This window comes from Schistocerca nitens, chromosome 3, assembly GCF_023898315.1.
Source record: "Schistocerca nitens isolate TAMUIC-IGC-003100 chromosome 3, iqSchNite1.1, whole genome shotgun sequence".
NCBI lineage: Eukaryota > Metazoa > Arthropoda > Insecta > Orthoptera > Acrididae > Schistocerca > Schistocerca nitens.
In genome coordinates this window covers 149,379,994-149,396,573 of record NC_064616.1, presented here as the reverse complement: position 1 = coordinate 149,396,573, position 16,580 = coordinate 149,379,994, and positions in this window count along the sequence as shown.

Genomic DNA, 16,580 nt, shown 5'->3' with positions numbered 1-16,580 from the left:
CTTAAAAGGATATTGTAATTTACACAGTCAAATGCCTTTGACAGATCACCAAATATACCAGTTACCTGCAACTTTTTGCCTAATGAAATAAGTACATTTTCACTGTAAGTGTAGATAGCCTTCTCAATATCAGGACCCTCTAGAAATCCGAAATGCGACTTTGACAGTATGTTATTTACGATAAGATTATTATAAAGCTGATTGTACATTACCTTTTCTAAAAATTTTGAGAATGCTGGCAAAAGTGAAATTGGACGGAAATTGGATGCTATTTTTTTTATTTCTGTTCTTAAACAGTGGCTTAACTTCAGCATATTTCAACCATTCAGGAAATATTCCACTGACATACTATTGGTTACACAGATAGCTTAATATGTTATGTTACTTAACTAACATTCTTTCGTTAACTTTGTTGCTATTTCATTATACCCATTAGATGTTTTTTATTTTAAAGATTTTATGATGGACATTACTTCTGCTGGGGTAGTGAGGGTCAAATTCATATTATGGAAGTTACTTGAAATATCTGGTCTGAGGTATTCCATAGCAGCATCTATGGAACCTGAGAACTCCATCTTTTCAGTAACAGTTATAAAATGTTTGTTAAAAAGGTTTGCAACACTATACACATCTGTGACCAATGTATCATTTAGTCTTAGTGCTATTTGTCCTCCTTCATGTCTGGTTCTATCGCTCTCCTCCTTCACTATATCCCATATTGTCTTTATTTTGTTATCTGATATGACTATCTTTTCCTTGTAATATATTTGTTTTCATGTCTGTATTACAGGCTTTAATATTTTGCAGTATTTCTTGTAATGTGGTACAGTATCAACATCAGAACTGTTTCGGATTTACAGATCCGATCTGTTTTTGTTTTACAAGATACCTCCATTCCTTGAGTAATCCATGGCTTCTTTGTAGACTCTGCTCTACCCTTAGTTAGTTTTGGGGGAAAACAGTGTTCAAATAAGGTAAAAACTTTATTAGCAAAAAGTGTTATATTTTTCATTCATGCCATGAGCACTGTAAATATCATTCCAGTGAATGTCTCTGAGAAGTGTCCTAAAATAATCAATTTTTGGCTTATTGATTACCCTCTTGGGCTCAGATTTAACAGATTTTGTATCTTGTTCAGTATTAACATGTAACGGAAGAAACTGCATGACATTTTCTGAGGTGTCATTGACTATTGGTTTTGTAATATAATTTTGTTCATTGGACTTTTCTATAAAGATATCAATGGCTGATTGTGAGCAATTGGCTACCCTAGTGGGGAACTTTACAGTGGGAATTAAGTTGAGTGATAGTGTTACTAACTCAAGTAAGTTCTTATTGGGAGAGTCTTTAAGGATATCTACAGTGAAGTCACCAGCAACCACCATTTCTTTGTTTTTGGTTGTTAAATGGGCCAGTACAACTACAAGGTGGTTTATGAAGAGATTAAAGTTACCTGCAGGTGTTCGATATACATTTAATATTATGACAGACTTTTTGTGAAATTCTACTTCTGTTGCACATGCTTCCATATGCTGTTCTAGGCAAAATTTATGAGTTTCTATGTTCTTAAATTTATGACAGTTCCTGATGAATGTGGCAACTCCTCCTTTCTCAATTTCTGCTCTACAAAAGTGAGATGCTAACCTAAATCCTGTAACACTTAAAAGTTCTATACCAGTGGTCACATGATGTTCAGAGAGGCAAATTATGTCAGCTGGGTTTGAGGACTCTAATTCATCTGTGCAGGTAATTAACTCATTAATTTTATTCCTCAGTGGGTAGAATTGAAATTTCTGGTGGTCGTAGAAAATTCTTAACCAACAGCTGTTTATGCTGATGTAATAAGCTAGAAATATGTTTTTTGGTTTCTTTCTCAAACTGAAGGTTTGTATCAATCCTAACCTCTCTTAAAACTTGGTTTCTTTCTGTCCTCCCTACCCTAAAAAAGGGTCTTTTCTGAACCCTATAACCACTGTTATTTTATCACTCATGGCAGTGCCTCCCCCCTTTAACTTTCCTGCTATTTTCCTAGCCAATTTACTCTTCTCTTCCCTGTTGAGGTGAAGGACATGCCTAGTATAATCCCACCTATTGAGAGAATCAACAAGAACCACTTTGTCTTCTAAACTCCTAATTAAAATAGCTGGAAACTATATCAGATTATTTTGTTTTCTTGCTGTTATTCTTCCCAAAAATTTTGATGATAGAAAACGTTATCTGAGTACACATTACATGAATTTAAAGACTAATGTAAGTTAATTCCCCCTGTGAAACTTATTTAAGGCCAATTCAAACTGTCCATCATGTCACGTCACATCCCATCAAATATTCTGAAATGCATTTCAAATGGCGGCATCCACACTGGCCATCCCATCATGTCATGTCATGTCATATCATGGATCCATCCAGGCTTCTCAGGAAGAAAGTTTTGATGGCCAATGTCACCCGTTCATTGTTGATCATGTAATCCTGAAACTCATATCCACTCAATACATGCCCATGTGTGTATCTCCATATTTTGTTTCATCGTCGTTTTTATGGTTGATATGAGTTGTTCCTTGTTTGTACAAATTGTTTTATTTCGTTATTTCTTTTGTTAATAGTTATAATTTTATAATACATGATGAAGGTTAATTGAAGCAACAAGGCAAAAGTCTTAATTGTATGACATGACCATGCTAAATTACTTGTCCTCAACTACATTTATAAATGTCATTTTCATACATACTGGTACCACATTTAATATTTTATAGTGAGATGGATTGCAATACGGCGGCAACTTGAAGTGAAAAAAGCACTGCAGGTAGAATCATATGGATTAGTAAGTGGAATTTATTTCTATGTTGTCAGGTATGTGTGATGTTTCATAAAGAAATGGTCTGAAACCTTCAGGCACTGCAACAGTGGCATAATGTTTTTTTTGTGAAGTACACATCAAGTAATGTATTAGAATTGTTTGTTTAAATATATGTTTGTGGCAGGCTTATTTATTGTTAAATAGCTCTCTGGATTCTGCGTGAAACAGTATTGCAATCCTCAGTGGTCAATATTTATGTGGTTTCACTAGCAAATCTCAGTACGAATAAGGTGTATGACTTATTAAAAGCCAAGGTATTGTGGGATATACAACTACTGCACAAAAATTAGCACTGGTGGCAACTAAACTTAACTTTACACAAACCTGCTTTTCACAGGATGTCATGGCAGCATGTAACACTGTGCTCTTTATAGTAATTCTGGGTGCTATGTAACATAAAAAGAAACAACAGGTCTTCAAGTTCCTAAACTACTGTAGCCTTGTACAACATGGGAATTTCCACTTCTGTGACATGTAATAAAACTTTTTGGACCCATATTCCCTTTGTGTTGTTTTGCACTTCTGTCCTCCTTCTCTAATATACTACAAGCTGTTCCTTGCAAGCTGCACTTCATGCATAAAAACAGTTGATAATCATCTTGAAAAGACTACAATTCTGGCCAAAAGACAGGTGAGGACAGTCATGTGAGTTGAGATCTGAACTGACTTTACATTCCATGATGTGATGGATGGTGTGAATACACCTTGATGTGGCAATGTCATGACATTACATTGCTGTAACGACCAGTATAGGTTAGCCTTTCGTCAGGTTATGCAATTCACTGTCCTGAAGGTTCGGTCTTAATTAGTTTAGCTGGAAATGATGTATTTCGAAGGTTATTGTATTTAAAAGTATTCGATCTGGAAGGCATTCATAAAAATGTAGTGAGCTAATAATTAGATGCGGAAAAGTAGATTATCTCTAAACTGTAGACGAATTTTTTCTCATTTACAAGACATGTTTATTTTAGCTCAAACCTAATTAATTCAGGAGATATAATTAATTAAAGATTTCAACTAGTCTAAACTTTCAGCTTGTATTGTGACCAAACGCTATAAATTTCTGGAATATGTTAACATACTAGTGATGGGCTAGATTTTCTGAACCCAATGACACCAGTAATAAATATGTAATTGTCATAACTAATGAGTGTGTAATTTTTAATATCCAAATTGAGATAATCAATGTGGATGCCATACCTATAAATCTAGAATTCCCATAGTTTAAGCATAAATTGGTTCTGTATATCTTAACAGCTACTGCTCATATCGGTAATTTGATAAATGAAGTCTGACAGTCACTATTACATCTATTTAAAAAGGAATAATTTGAACTAGGGAAATTTCAAAAAATTATCGAATAACCAAAATCACACAATATTCTAGGGTGTGCCTATATAAGGGCAAAACATGCGCAGTTCCATAATTACTTTTCTAATTTTTCTTGGAGTTAAATCTTGGTCAGTATGTAACCTGTCCGAGATTATGGTATTCTCTACACTGTGTGCTGTAGCGTTGTTTCTTTAACTAGCCTCGTGATTATTTGAGAATATGAGCAGTGACTTTTACAATCAGAGATGTACTTAACAAGTAAAATGCCACTGTATCTTCAACAAACTATTATCATCACTCTGTATGCCTTGTAGACAATTTGTTAATCTGCTGTAGGAATTAATTCACGATTCTTATCGTTTTGGTGGAATATAATTTAAAGTTATCGATCAAATGGGAGTACAAGGAGATCTGCATAAACATTTTTGATCTCTAATGAGACTTGGTCTTTAGCGATAGGAATCAAAAAGCATAAATAAATATGTGAAATGATTTTGTTTGGACATTTGAAAAGAACTACAGAGCTTTCCTTTTTATTTATTAAGAGATGCAATCCTATCATGAACATTTTCAGCTAAAGACCAGTGGCGCAGGTACCGAGAGGCAACATTATTGTACAGGTAGGCCCCCTTGTATCCTTACATATGGTGCCCCGTTCAAGGAACAACATCAGGCTTGATATAATGTTTGTTTGTGGACTCGTGAGTACTAAGAACAGTGTGTAGAAGTGACTTTTATTGGAAAGTGGCATTAGTGGTGTTAACATACACTTCTTTAGACGAGTCAGGAGCAATACAAGAACTGATATATTGTTTATGAACAAGCGAGTGCTGAGAACATAACGTAATGAAATGACTTTTAGTGTAATATAAGTGGAAGTTTACATTAATGACTAATCATTTAAGGAACCCTTTGCTAAGGCATTTTACATGGGAAATAAAACAATTAAATGACTGTTAATGGCATGTACATTCATGTAGAGAACAAGAGCGTGACTGAGTTAAATGTACAGTGGCTAGTAAAAAATTTTTGGAACAAAGTGACTGTTTTAAAAGATAACTGGAGCTGGACTGCGAGATGGGACACCATAAGAGGACTATTGGAATTATGAATAATCGGTCAGGTTTACAGAAGATGAATTGCTGGATCCTGGAATGGCTGAGAGAGTAGCCATCTTGAAAACTGGACCAATCGTTGTTTGGCGAGCTGTAGGAGGTGGTGTAGCAGATGCTACCAGATAGTACCAAATGGATCCTGAGGTGACAGCGGTAAATTCATCATGTAGATGTATTTAAAAGCTATTTCAGTAACTTGTTTAATTCAGTGTTCTAATTTAAATCTTATGGCCGATAGGGAAAAGAGTGTTAGTGGTAAGAAAATGGTTGTTGATGATTGAGGTAGTCAGAATGATAGTGTTGTGGCTGTACCTAATTTTCTCATTACGACAGAAATTTTAAATGAGTGGTAGATAATGAAATAAGTTTTGATTATAGTCAAACAAATAGTAAATTTTGGAAGAAATGACAAGGGCTGCGTCCACTAATGGTAGAAATGTAAGTAATGTTGAAAATAACTATGAACTGATACAAAGCTGTAATCTCAAACAAGAAACTGTCAGTCACCACATGTTGTTTGGTAAAATTAAAACAGAACAAATGGTGGTATGGATAATAGTGTGGGAAATGAATTGAAACATAGGTGAAATAAAAGGGGATATTGCCAATATAAAGAAAGAGCTCGCAGTTGTAAACGAAAATTTGATAAAATATGACTATATTATTGCTGAAGTAGGGAGTGATTGCAAAAGCTGGTTGAGTGAGGCTCACACAGAAATAGATTCTTAGTTGGAGGAAGTAGCCAATCATTGTGAAGCTAGTAAGGAAAATGTTGTAAAAATGTGTAAGGATGGGATGAAGCAGTAAATTCTAACTTTCAGAAAGTTCATGAGGATAACAAAACTTACTGTGACAAAAATAAAGATGATTTGAAAACACAGTTAGAGCAGACAAAAGAAGTAGTGAATAGTTCAGCTCTAAATCTGGAAAGTAAAGTAGAAAATAAATGTATTTCTGTAGTTAAGGAAAGTATATTGGGAGTTAATGAAATTATGAATTCAAAATTTACTGAAATTAAAAATGGCATGAATCTAAGTGTTGATGGAAGTCATCACTCTATATCATTTGTTTCATCTTTCATTAGTTGTACAAAATTTAACAGTTTTGAACCTTGTGGGAATGTACACCCTATGGACTTTATTAGAGAATTTGATGATTTACCTAAGGGATGGGGTTAAAGACAGAAAATGTCTTTTGTAAGATGTTTTATGAAATTGGATGCTTATGGTTGGGCAGCAGAAGTAGCAAGTAAATGTGCTTCTTGGGAAGAATTCAGAGAGGTCTTCCTAGAAGAATATTGGTACAAAGAAGAACAGTAGAACATCATGACTGAGTTTTGGGGTGGAGAAAATATGACCATGAGAGAGGATAGTAAAAGAGCTTTGTCAATAATGGATAAATAAACTCAAATATCTTGATCACGAGTTGGGTAGTGAAACAATTAACTTGGGGTTAGAAAATAAATCGCCTCAAATAGTGAAAGAATTACTGTTATCTGTCCCAGAGGAAATTAATGTGGGAACAGGAAAAAGAGTTAAACCTAATTTTGGGAACATGAACACACTTAAGTGAGGGAAAATTGGAGTAGAAATAATTAGCAAATGCATAGGTTCAATGGATCAGCTAACCGAAATAATCACAGGTATATTTGGAGAAGTAATAGTAACAAAAGAGGTAGGGATGAAGATGGAATCTCAGGTAACTGGAATGGAAGTAGAAATGCTCATACAAATCAGGATCAGGGAAACTAAGATTTGCACCAGTTGGAATTCAAACTTTGGCAAATGTTGCAAAGAGTCATGCAATTTCAAATATAGCACTGGTTATGTACCAGAAAGTGAATCAAGCTTTTTTTATAAAAAAAATTAGGACAATATACACCATCAGAATTACAAGTAATGTAAGAAAGCAGCTTGTATATCAGAAAGGAAAGGGGAGGAACCAAATTATGTGCTAAATCAGCCTGTAAATGAAACAGTAGAGGTAAATAATGCAGAAGGAGTAAACAGAATTAAAGACGAAATTAGTAACGCTTGTTTGGAACTAAACAGAGCAATTTCCAGTGGTAGTAAGTTAGAAAATTCATTTGAAAACCTGTCTGATAAAACAGGTGAAACTTAAAATGGAAATACTGTTCCACTGTTACAAACTGAAAACAATGGCAATGTAAATGTCGTGTGGCTAGGGCCTCCCGTTGGGTAGACTGGTCGCCAGGTGCAAGTCTTTCGATTTGACGTCATTGCGGCGACTTGCGCGTCGATGGGGATGAGATGATGATGATGAGGACAACACAACAGCCAGTCCCTGAGCGGAGAAAATCTGCGACCCAGCCGAGAATCCAACCTGGGCCCTTAGGATTGACATTCTGTCACGCTGAGCAAATTTTCCCCAGCTTATATTCAGTGTAAGGTGTATTGATTTTTGCAGTGAGGTGAGATATAGAATTCCAGGGTGTTCCCTTTTCATGTCACCATCTAAACAGTTGTCACCTAAAGTTTAAGTTTGGTAGGAAATCACACATATTTCGTACATTATCTTATTTAAATTCAAAAATTGTAAGCCAGCGTTTCCCATAATTTTAAGCAACTGTCCTTCTGACATAACAATTTCAACAATTTGTTGTGGAGCTTATTCTAAAACTGTATTGTTGTCGCTATCATGTTGTGCAGTAGAAACAATTGCGTCCTTCTTTAACAGCACACTGGGGGTTAGGGTCCTCTGCTGCCCCTTGCCCCCCCCCCCCCCACGCTCTCCCCCGACTCTGTGGGAGCAGTCAGCGGCAGCCAGTCAGCACCAGCCATGTTGGGAGTACTAGGTCTGGTAATGAACAGCTGCCAGCTGCCGTACCGAACGACGTGGAGACGTCTGCAGGGTAGCCATAGGCATGGGTAGTACCTCACTGACGTGCACCTAGCAGATTACGCTGCACGCTTGATGTCATGCTACCATGTCCACACTGTTTCTGTGACTGGCTGCTCGACACTCCCGCGGCCCACACACATCAAGAGGTGTTGGAGGTGTAGTCCAACTTCTACCTAGCACTAAACGTCTCAAGCAATGCACCATACAGGTAGGTTGCTTTTACCTGCATTTTGGAGCTTACGGATTGTTTGTGTTTCTGCGCTACATTAGTTAGGAATGTGAGCAGCCGTCTGTCTGTGTTGTTCACATAGACAATCCGCTGCACCACAGCCCACATGATTGTATATAAGAGACAGCTTTCAGACAAAATCCTAAGACTACACAATTTTACACTTAAAAATGCTGTAATTTTGAAACAGAGTGACGTCCTATTCTGTTAATCAGAGGTGATAGTACTGACATTCCATAGCTGGAATAGCTATGTACCCTTACAGAGTAGTAGGAAGCACTTTGTATTGTATTGTAGTGTATTGAACTGAGGACCTAGAAATGACGGAGAGGCTTCGTCCCCGCTGTAGTCCTCAGTGGTTCACAACCTCACAACAGGCTACAGCAGTCCACTCACCCCACCGCCGCCCCACACCGCGTTGAGCGACACTAAAATTCCAAAAATTGTGACGTGTATAACTGTGATCAGGGCGACGAGCGTCTGCAATTAACTGCAAAGTTAAAAGAATCCTTCAGTAGTAAGGTAAGCACAGTTATCTCAATTAATTTTGCACCAACTATTAATATTTTAAAGTTATATTACAACTGAATTTACCCAACACATAAATTATGCACATATGTATTACTCAGTCAAAGTAGTGTGGGTGATAATTATGTTGCATCATCACTCAAGATCAGTATAGTCCTTAACAGAGTGATTACTGTACAAATGACAGACTGGTCATCCACATTTTTCAAATTTTTAGAAATTTGAAGCTACATATGAAGGTACAGGGAGGGCGAGCTTTAGAATTGCCCATTTAATTGCTTGGGAATTTAGACCATTCTCCACTGGACTGGTTGTGAAAGAATGCCTTTACTTTGCTGGTGAATCCATGTGTCCTGTAAGTACAGCACAATTTCACACAATTTGTCTTTCTCGATACACAATTGCATGCCGAATAGAAGACCTTAGTGCAGATGTTGAAGGACAGCTAAGGTGAGAGGGCATCAATTCTTTGCAATTCTATGTGCCTTGGTAGAAGTAACGACGTTACTGATACAGCACAATTGGCTATATTCGTTCTAGGGTAGATATTGATTTAAATACCACACAAGAGCTTCTTGATTTAGTCCCCATGAGGGATACATGTACCGGTGAAGATACGTTTAGTGCTGTTCAACATGCTGTACGAAACTGAATCTGCTCTGGAGTATCTGTGGTGTCACCGCCAGACACCACACTTGCTAAGTGGTAGCTTTAAATCGGCCGCGGTCCATTAGTACATGTCGGACCCGCGTGTCGCCACTGTCAGTGATCGGAGACCGAGCGCCACCACACGGCAGGTCTCGAGAGACGGACTAGCACTCGCCCCAGTTGTACGGACGACGTAGCTAGCGATGCACACTGACGAAGCCTCGCTCATTTGCAGAGCCGATAGTTAGAATAGCCTTCAGCTATGTAGTGTCGGCAGACTTGCCAACACTACGCACACTAATTGAAAGAGGCGGCCAAGATGCACGCGCTAACTCACGAAGGATGGAGTGAGGTCTGAAACAGGAGACTTAATGAATGTGATAAAGAAAATACGTATCTTTGGAATATACTTAACTTTTAATACATCCTTGTATACATCGTTCTTGATGAGACATCTGGAGATTGTGGCGATACAAGTGACTCTTTATATACAAGCTATTTAAGGCTAATGGCGCCTTGCTAAGTCGTAGCCATTAACTTAGCTGAAGGCTATTCTAACTGTCTCTCGGCAAATGAGAGAAATGGCTTCGTCCGTATAGCAGCTAGCAACGTCGTCGTACAACTGGGGCGAGTTCTCGTACGTCTCTCGAGACCTGCCGTGTGGTGGCGCTCGGTCTGCGATCACACAGTGGCGACACGCGGGTCCGACATGTACTAATGGACCGCGGCCGATTTAAGCTACCACCTAGCAAGTGTGGTGTCTGGCAGTGACACCACAAGCTAAGTCAATGGCTACGACCTATTAAGGCGCCATTAGCATTACATAGCTTGTATCTAAAGAGTCTCACTTGTATCGTCAAGAGCGATGTACCACAAGGATGGATTAAAGTTAAGTATTCCAGGAGCTACGTACTTTTCTTTATAGCATTCATTACGTATCCTGTTTCAGACCTATCTACTAGCCTGCGTGAGTTAACGCGTGCCTTTCGGCTACTTCCGAGTGGCGTGGCTGTCTTGTTACGCCACAACAGTATCCTCACTTCCGTCGCCTCTGATGCCGCCCCAAATATGGCTGGCTATAAAGTGGGATATGTGGGACATCTAAAAATAAGCTGAGTCCAGGGACATCAATTTCACTCAGTGAATCGTGTAATTGATCAAGAGGAGCTCTGAGCGAAGACTTTGCAATATGACAGGGTTATGAATGTCGTCATTAGGACTGTAAATTACATACGCTCTGCAGGAGTGGATCAAAGACAGTTTCGAGAGTTAATGGATTACTGGAATCTGACTGCTATGATGTACCATATTTTTGACAGTTAAGATGGCTGAGTGGGGGTAAAACCCTTGAAAAGGTAAATCTTTTTATGGATATGAAAGGAAGGTCGCTTCCTGAGCCTTCTGACCCTCAATGGGTTGTTAACACGACTCTCAATGTTTCGTTGCAGAGAAAAGGTCAGTTAATTATATCTCTGTTTCCTAAAATTCACGAAATGCAAATGAAATTGCAGATATGGAAAGGTAAAGCCCAGGATCGTAATTTCACCCATTTTAAGAATGTGATGTGATTCGCAGCTAACATTAATAATGACCTTGTTGCGTTATCTGTTCGGTCTCTGAATAATTTGGATGCAGCATCCGCAAAACGATTCGAGTATTTGATGTAACTTGAGTCAGATTTTGACATCTTCATGTCACCATGCTCGGTGGATGTCAGTACTGTGTCCACAGAGGTGCAATTAGAATTGATACGCCTACAATGTGACCGCCTCATTAAGGAGAAGTTTAGAAAGGCGAATGACATCATTCAGGTCTATTCTTGCTTTTCACGGGATAGATTTCCTCAACCACATGCGAAAGCAGCAGCTATAATGTGCATGTTTGGTTCTACTAATTTATGTGTACAATTCTTCTCAGCCTTAAAGCTTTGCAAATCTAAACATAGATCACAAATGACATATAGCCATCTGAGGGCCGTTCTTAGACTGCACACCAAAAGTGGTATTAGTCCGACATCCCTTCGCTTGCAGCAAAACATGGGAAATATGGATCACAATCTATATAAAGGTAATATAACAATGTCTGCATTTTTGTATGTGGTGTTATTGTATATTGTAAGCAATAAAATATTATATGGTTCATTTAACCTGCTGCCATTGAATCCTTATCACCACAGTATTGTATTCTATGTATGTAACCTAGAACGGCACACACACAAGCCCGAGAGTCGGCTACTCTCACGCTTCGTCTCTGTGACGTATGCTTCTGGTGAGCTGCTCGCAGTTACGTAAGTCACATCTGCCCGGCTGCACCGGACTAGGGCAAACGAGCCCCAGCTGACCGTATCTGGTCTACGGGCTTCTTCTCTATACCAATCCCGTGTAGGTGTTTCTTAAGGCTGACATAGCCTGTCATTAGTCCTACCTTGTGTTTAGTTTGCCTCTTTTTCAAGTCCAGGATTACAGAAATTTTCTTAAAGCATGGCTTTAGCATCATTTGCTTGCCATGTTTTAGTTTTTGTGTCATAGGTCGAATTAAAGGAAGACATCGAAGTGACTCACAGGTGGGCTGCTAGTGTTGTTACTGGCTAGTTCGAACAACACCAAGTACTACGAAGGTGCTTCAGGAACTTTAATGGGAATCCCTGGAGAGAAGACGGTGCTCTTTTCGAGGAACACTCTTGAAAAAACTTAGAGAATCGGCATTCGAAGGTGACTGCAGAACGATTCTACTGCCGCCAACATACATCTCGTGTAAGGACCAGGAAGATGATATGTGAGAAATTAGGACTCATACAGAGGTATATAGATAGTTGTTTTTTCCTCGCTCTCTTTTGCGAGTGGAACAGTAAGGGAAATGGCTGGTAGTTGTAGAGGGTGTCCTCTACCAGGTGCCGTACGGCGGCTTGGCGGGTGTGTATGTATATGTAGATATTCCACACACTGCCTTCTGATCCAGTTTTGTAATTTTAACTTAATCATCACTTTAGGTATGGTTAGAAAAGGTTCCGGTCTAACAAAAGGATTTGTTACACTTGACCTGGCTTACCTATAAGCTCGATCATTGCCACTTGTTCCTGAGTGACCAGGGACCCACAGCAGGTTTACTCCATTGCTTTCCCCTAGTCTCACAAATGCTTTGTGGAGTTTTGCTAAGGTTTTTGATCTCGTTGAAAGGGCCCATAGAGATTTCAGAGCTGCTTGGCTGTCTGCATACATGTAGATGCTACTATCTTTGCAGCGGCTACGCAAATACTTCTCAGCACACCCTGATAGGAGATATTTCCGCCTGGAATACCGTGGCCCGTTTCCCTAGAGAAATTGCTCTCTCTAGAATAGGTGGTACACCATAAATCCTGGCCCCAGCGTCTTTGTCTGTTTTCGACCCCTCAGTAAACCAGGCTATGTCACCTCGGTGTCGCCGTTCGCTATTCCACTGCTCCTTACTTCCAGTTGTTACAATGAAAAGTTTACTGAAGCAGCTGGAAGTTATTGTACAGACAATGGGCATCTCCATATTATCCACATTCCCTGTATTGGTGACGGATTCAGGATATCCTACAGGTGTTTAGTATTGTGTTGGCAGAAGAGCCAACACCGTGTTACTAGTGGAGGCCGAAATGCACGCGTTTTAGCTCACGCAGGCTGGCGTGAGGAGGAAAGGACTATACTGACGTGAGGTCTGGAACATGACAAGGAATTAGAATTCAGAAAGCGAACGTAATTAGACGTAATTAGTTTGATACTTAACTTTAATCCATTAAGATGAACGTCGCTCTTGACGGAACATGATTCACAATATTATCTGTTCAGAAGACATAGTAACTGAATATGGCGCCTTGTTAGGTCGTAGCAAAGGACGTAGCTGAAGGCTATGCTAAACTGTCGTCTCGGCAAATGAGAGCGTATGTAGGCATTAAACCATCGCTAGCAAAGTCGGCTGTACAACTGGAGAAAGTGCTGGGGAGTCTCTATAGACCTGCCGTGTGGCGGCGCTCGGTCTGCAATCACTGATAGTGGCGACACGCGGGTCCGACTTATACTAACGGACGCGGCCGATTTAAAGGCTACCACCTAGCAAGTGTGGTGTCTGGCGGTGACACCACATTTAGTTTGAGAGGTGGCATGAGCCCCCTCTCATATTTCTATCTTACGATTCTCCTCTCTAGTTGCATGCGGTGGAGGGTTGCTTTTCCTTAACACGCGTACTTCCCACGCAGCGTCTCTCGTCACCCGGGTGGGCCGGTGACAGGCGGGCTCTGTGGAACTGGAGAGAGTTAAGCCGACGTGTGTGAGGCAGTCGAGTGAATGCTTTTCAGACGCCGACATTGTCAAGAGACACGCCCGCTGGGGTGTGAAGTAGCGGCTGGGCTAGAGGTTCCGTTACTTCAGAGAAACTTTGCGAAAACACTTTCTGGCGGGCTACCAGCGAGGCGTGGGAATGACTTGTGTACCCACGCAGTTGTGGCGGGAAAATTCCCGCACTTTCTGCAAAATCAGCACAGAAATTGGCGCCAAGAATCTCCATTGGTGGAATGGTAGTGCTCCGGCAATGGAGTGGAATTTCCGCCGGTTTTCGAGTTGCTGATTGGAACGTAACCACGGCCACTGTCGTGGGGGCGGGAATGTTCGGTGTTCGGCCTGTACGGGTGCTCTGGGTAGTCGGCAGTCGCCTTTCGGTCGAGGACGTCGGAGCAACCAGCCCTCGCCTGCGGTACGCCAGATCGTGTTCTGGGAGATAAGAAGACTGTTGGTAATGTACGTCCGCAGCACCGGCAGATAGGGATTTTCCTAGGTGATAATCAGAGCTCAGCAGAGCGCGCCTGTTCATCCTTTTCTAACTTTGTTCAGTTTCGAGTAGCAGCAATTACTATTGGGTTAGCTGTGTGTCTCTCTTGAGATTTGAGTGGAAAGGAATTGGCTCCACATACCACTTCGTCTTAAACCTCATGATCTAAGTTAGGGACAACTTCACCTTTACTGTGTTTGTATGAATCTCCAATTTTAGCCAATTTGATGTTTTATATTTCCTGTGTCTCTTTTACTATTCTGCGTTTAATCTTAATAAATCATATTGTTATTTTGGACAGAACTTTCTTTCTGTTAATCAATAGAGCAACCCTATCATTCCTCACTATGCTAATGAAACCTTTGTTTATTTAACTTATTTATCAAATTAAATTATTGCAGGTGCCAAACTCTCTTCTACTCCACTAGCAGGGTTGATTAGAGTCAGTTCGCGTATTTGTTTTATCCTTGTGCAACAGCAAAAGTCGGAGTTAGAATAGGGGGGGCTTAGAGCATGATTTACACATGTGGATTCTAGTAGAATTTAGTGATAAATACACTACTAGCCCCGGCACCTCGCATAATATGGCGACCCTTGGCCTCGGATCTTTCCTGTGAATCTCTGATAAACAAACAGGATTCTTAGTAGGAACATTCAATTTTTTTTCTCTCTATTTTTTTTAATGATTAATACCCAAGTTTTTTTTGGTAGTTCCGCGTTTAGTTTTAAGTAGCGGCGCATGACTACAGTTTTTGTTTTCAGTGTATATATTTTTTGTTCATTGTTTTTTTTGTGTTTCGCTGATGTGGTGTCTGTACCGCATCGCACTTTGTCGGATTTGTGTGCGGTTTCTGTACCACATCAAATTGTGTTTGTGATTACAGCGTTGGAACAGCGTTGTTGAAATTTTATGTTTATGTGTAAAAAAAATATATGGAGTAGATTAATTTTATTGTGCATTTTAGATGAATTTGTTTTTATGAATGATAACGAGAAGTAAGGCACGACTATTATCGGGCGAAGCTAAAACAAAAGAGGATAGCATAATGGATAAGGGGCAGTTTACTGACGGGAATAGGTTCGGAGATGAGATGGGCACATTTTTAGCAGGACAGGACGCCAGGGGCATTGATGAGGAAGGTGATTTGGACGCGATCTCAGAGCAGCGTTGCGGCCGTGATTATGATAGTGAAGTAGAGGATGAAACAGAGACAGGCACACAGGTCGAGACGGTAGCAGAAGTTTATAGTCAAACGAACGAGTGCAGACAGAGGCCAGCTCGGTCACGTCAGAGCTCTAGCGCCCAGGTGTCCAGAGTTACATCGCCCATGTTTGAAGAGGATCAAGAAGATGACGTAAACCCAATACTGAGCTTCCTACGATCAATGAAAGAAGAAGCTGACGAACAGCGTAAGAAGCAGGAAGAAGCTGACGAACAGCGTAAGAGGGAGAAGGAAGAAGAGGAGAAACAACGTAAGAAGGAGAAGGAAGAAGCTGACGAACAGCGTAAGAGGGAGAAGGAAGAAGAGGAGAAACAACGTAAGAAGGAGAAGGAAGAAGCTGACGAACAGCGTAAGAAGGAGAAGGAAGAAGAGGAGAAACAACGTAAGAAGGAGAAGGAAGAAGAGGAGAAACAACGTAAGAAGGAGAAGGAAGAAGCTGACGAACAGCGTAAGAGGGACACTGAGGCAATAATCTCGCATATAGGGGCAATTCGTGGGGAATTATTAACAATAAAGAAAGAATGTGGAGAAGCAAAACAAATGTCAATGGTAGCACAAAAAGTAGCAGGCCTAGCCAAAACTGCAGCAACAGGGGCAATGAAAATCGCAAGAGTAACTTCTAAACTCGCAGGGCGCTTGCGACGTGCGACACAAGTCCACTCGAAATCCCTAGCGGCCTTAAAGACTCAAGGTAATATTGCGGTTACGAACATCACGAAACGAATGAAAGAAGTAGAGAGTCGGATAGCAAAACTAGAGCGAAATGGGCACACGAGCACTGCGCGTTCGGATACCAATGATGGAGCACACAGGATTGTGTCTCCGAGGAAAAGCCCGCCGTGCTCTAGCCCAGTGACAGCGTGCGGAACAAACAATGCACACGCAGAAACAGCGAGTAATAGCTCCAATAATTGCAGCCCACTTAGAAGAGTGAATGCTGAATGCCACTTCCACTGTGATACAGACGTAGCACATCACAGTTATCAGCAAGATAGATC